Raw genomic sequence first — 4,489 nt, 5'->3', positions numbered from 1 at the left:
CCAGCAGTGTAGGACTCAATTTTGAATAGAACCTTCTTATCAGATTAAGAGTATTCTTAGAATTATCAGTCATGTTACAGAGGTTGAGAAAAGAACACACAGACTAGAACTCATGGGCCAAAGTTCAAAGGCAATTTGCTCTCAAGTTTTAGGGAAATATAGCACCATGTCTAATACATGGTAGGCACTCAACAAATCACATTTTCCCGTTTGATTTAATTTGAAGCTGTCATTTGATTTAAACAGTAAATAAATCTAATATGTGCTGAGCACTAGTTTTGTGGATAGGGGACTGCAGTGGATGTTGAGTAAACATATTTCTATAACTGGCTCTACCACTGATTGGCTGTATTACCCTGGACAACTCATTTAGCTTCTCTGGGCTTGAGTTTTCTTATCTATAAAATTATATAAATAGATTTTTTAAAAACAACATATTACCTTCAAGCTCTAAGATTCTTTGATTCAGTGGGTTTAGTGCTGTTGTTGTACTACAGGGTACACACCTGAGGTCTATATGATTTGATTATATAGGGCTTTGAAAGTCAGAAAAAAAGAGTTAATCATATTGCAGAAGGCAAAATAGACTCATGAAAATATGGGACATTGTAAGTGTCATAGGTAGCATTAGAAATCAGTAAAAAATTGAGATATTAATTAAATTGTACTGGGACAATTGGCTTATATACAGAAAAAAATAATATTGATATCCTACCCCACACCATATACAAAAGTAAATTCCAGATTGATTAAAGACAAAAATATGATAAGTGAAATTTTTAAACTTTTAAAAGAGAATGCAGGAGACTATATTTATGTCCTGATTGGAAAGGCTTTCTTAAATAAGGTGGGGAAACCAAGTAACAAACCACAAATGAAGACATCAATAAGTTGACCCCATAAACAAAGCTAAAAGAGAAACCATACACTGGGAGAAGATATTTGCAATGCGTGTAAGAAAACAAGATTAGCATTCATTACATATAAAAAGAAATCTACAAATCAGTACGTAAAAGACAACCCATTAGATAAGAGAGTAAAGATATGAACAGAAGGCATAAAGATATACATAAAGAAAAGATGTTCAACTTCACATTTTCACACCCATCAGATTTATAAAATTAAAAGTCTGCTTACATCAAGGGTGTGGAAGTGTAAATTGAGGATGGTATTGTACTCAGAGGTGGGAATTCAGGTGGCCTTACCAGTGATTTGGGAGGAAGCTATTTAGGGCTCTTTCATTTTAGACAAAGGTTGCTGAAATACGGCTAGGAATTTAACAGATCTCCATTTTAACCGTAGATTATCTAAGGCATCAAGTCATGGAGGTGGTGAGTGGTTCCTGAAGTTGATCACTTACGTATGTGTGTATGTATGTATGTATTTATTTGGTGGGGTGGGGTTTAAAAGGAAAACTGTCATGGTGAAGTTGGTAGCTATTCAAGGCTGTAAAAGCAAGAAGGGAAATTCTGTGTTTCGCTGCTTCTGGGTAGAGGAGTGCCAGTAATGGCCCACCAGTCCTTTGCTTAGACATTCCCTGACTAGAGAAAAAGTGGAGCTAGATATACAAAACATCAAAGTTACAACCCAAAATATACTTTACGTGGCAACATAAAAAGAAGGCTTAACTGACATGAAGGGGCACCTCACCTACATTTTTCCGCAAGGAAACGAAAGTGCAGACTGAGCAACAAGCAGAAAAATTCTGGTAACAAGGAGGGAACACTAAATACACTAGAGAAATACATAAAACTACAAAATGTCTGTTTTTTTAAAACCTTGCAAAGATCTGGGGAAAGCGCAAATGCAGTCCCCCACTACCTCAAATTATGCAGTCGAGTTTCCCACATTTGGGGAAATCAAAGAGGTCAGCACATCCGGAGTGCAATGGATAAGCCACGCCCTGGGAAAATCACCTTCATGATCATGGTATCTCCTCTGCCAGGTAAGTATGAAGTTGATCACTTTAAGAGGAAAAAAAAAAAAAAATGTATGGTAGCAAAAGAGGTAGAATGCAAATGGCTAAAAAAGAAAAATCTCAGATAACCTTATGCACGTTTGCCACTATTTTACCATGAAACTCTTTATTTCAGGCTTGCCCTGAATTTGCCTTCTCGTACCTTATACCGCTAACAATTTTGTTTTATTCCCTTGGCATAATATTTCCAGTAATAGCTCTTCCCCAGTGTCTCTGGCTGTATTACTTGGTACTTCCTTCCCCTGGCTGACTGCTATAACTCATAGCATATATATATTCATATTCATAGCATAGATACATGTAACTCTGCTTAGAATTCTCTCTCTCCTGTGACTTAGCCATTCCTCCTGTTTTCATCACCCATCTAATGCCAGTTTTAGTCAATTTCTGACTTCTTCTGCCACAGCTTCAGAACTGGGCTACCAGTTCCTGAGCTTAGGACCTGAAATACATAGTTCATTTTGGGAAAACATAAGAATCCCAGGCTGGTTGGAGTAGCTTAGATCCATAAAAGGACATCTTCTTGAAAGGTATGTTGGGTTTATATGATGAGTGACTTGCTAGTAGACTAATGGTTTTGCAAACACTTGTTCCACCACATGAAATAACAACTTTGATTGAATCATTTGTTTTTGTCAACTGATTGTTTCTAGTGTTTCAAATTCAGCAGTTACTTCTGGTTGGTTTTTTTTTTTTTTCACTTCCCTGATTCACTAAGAAAACAAGATTTATTCCCTTCTTCAGAATTTATCTTACTGTTTGTGACCCCTGCGCTTTCTCTGATAAATCAGATAGCTACATTACTTGTTTTTGTCTCTACCACTCAGACACTTTCTGTGCCACTGCTGACACCAAGATTTTTGTAGTCTGAGGAGTTGTTGCTGTGTGAACATGTTTTTTTTTTTTTTTTTAACTGTAATACCTTAGTGCGAGGGACTTGATTCAGGGGCCAGCAGACTTTTTTTTTTTTTTTTTTTAATTTATTTTTATTTTTGGCTTTGTTGGGTCTTCGTTTCTGTGCGAGGGCTTTCTCTAGTTGCAGCAAGCAGGGTCCACTCTTCATCGCGGTGAGCGGGCCTCTCACTATCGCGGCCTCTCTTGTTGCGGAGCACAGGCTCCAGACGCGTGGGCTCAGTAGTTGTGGCTCACGGGCCCAGTGGCTCCGCGGCATGTGGGATCCTCCCAGACCAGGGCTCGAACCCTTGTCCCCTGAATTAGCAAGCAGATTCTCAACCACTGCGCCACCAGGGAAGCCCGTGAACATGTTTTGCTTTCATGACATGAACATGTATTCCTGGGTATGCAGACGGAATTAGGCTCGCTAGGCTGAATCAGGGCTGGTTCTGAAATACTGGGAGAAATAACCATAATTTACGTGAGGAAATAGTCAGAGATTTGGTGTCCTAGAGACCTAGATTTTGAATCGTTGAGTCAGTCATTTGTGGGAAATTAGAAAAGTTAATTAACTTTTCTGAATTTTAGCCTTATCACATATAGTGACTAAATTGCCACATTTTCTTAATTTTAAGATATCAAACATAAGGCATGTCAGCAATTTAATAGCAGCATTTCACAAAAATTGTAGCCTATATCAAATGCAATGCATGCATCAGTATAAAAAGGTATAAACAAGTAGATGTTTTAATATCATGGAAATTTAATAAAACCTATCTTGCAAGGTCTTGTAATAAAAAAATAAGTTTTATTTACAGTAGGCACATCTGTGGGTATGTATGGCACAAAGTAGGCATTCAAAAAACAGTAGCTATTATCCTCACTTAACTGAAATAACATATGATATTTTTTAAAAATTTAATACAAAATTAATCTGAACCCACAAAGTCTATGTCATGTCTACAGTCCTCCCAATATTTCTGTACATCCCTCTGGGTTCATGTCCTCCCTGGTAGCTCTTGTTCCAAGTTCTTGCTTCTCTTGAGCTCTGACTCATCTCATTTTCTGTGTCTGTTCTCTTCTCTCACCTCTGATTTTCCTTTGATTTTTCCTCTCATTCACTCAGGCTTTTGTGTGTAAAGCAGGCTTCTTTGAATGTTTAGAGTAACTGGATTTGATCAACATAAAATATTAAAGATGACTTATAAGCTAGTTATTTTTGTTCATAAAATCTCCTTGTCTGCCTGGTCACCAGAAATTTCTTCCTAGTAATGTTTTCCTCAGACTCTGGAATTCTGCCATATTGCTTTCTTTCACCAGCACATTCTTCATTCCCTACATTCTCCATTATAAAAACTTGGTCATTTCTCATGCAGAGTACTTTTTTTTCTATGTGAATATTTAATTGTATCCTTTTAACCTATGTACTTGGAGTCCTACCTCCTGCACCCAAAAGACTAATCAATATACACTCTGACATATAGAGAATTCTCTTCTTAATAAGTCTGATGCTAGTTATCAACATACTTTCCCAAACAGCTACAGTTCATGCAGGATGTATTTAATGTTGTCTAAAATGTTAAACCCAACTTTCCATCTACACTCTACCTGCACCCA

General features: G+C 37.3%; 1 non-coding gene across 1 annotated transcript; it reads right to left on the bottom strand.

Moving 5' to 3' along the window:
• Positions 1-1,789: 1,789 nt before the first annotated feature.
• Positions 1,790-1,953, bottom strand: LOC118887151. The gene has a single exon (XR_005017901.1). It is a non-coding gene; the product is annotated as a U1 spliceosomal RNA (small nuclear RNA).
• Positions 1,954-4,489: the final 2,536 nt, after the last annotated feature.

This window comes from Balaenoptera musculus, chromosome 1 (assembly GCF_009873245.2).
Source record: "Balaenoptera musculus isolate JJ_BM4_2016_0621 chromosome 1, mBalMus1.pri.v3, whole genome shotgun sequence".
Classification (NCBI taxonomy): Eukaryota; Metazoa; Chordata; class Mammalia; order Artiodactyla; family Balaenopteridae; genus Balaenoptera; species Balaenoptera musculus.
The sequence above is the reverse complement of the archived record's forward strand: the minus strand, read 5'-3'. Positions and strand labels throughout refer to the sequence as shown.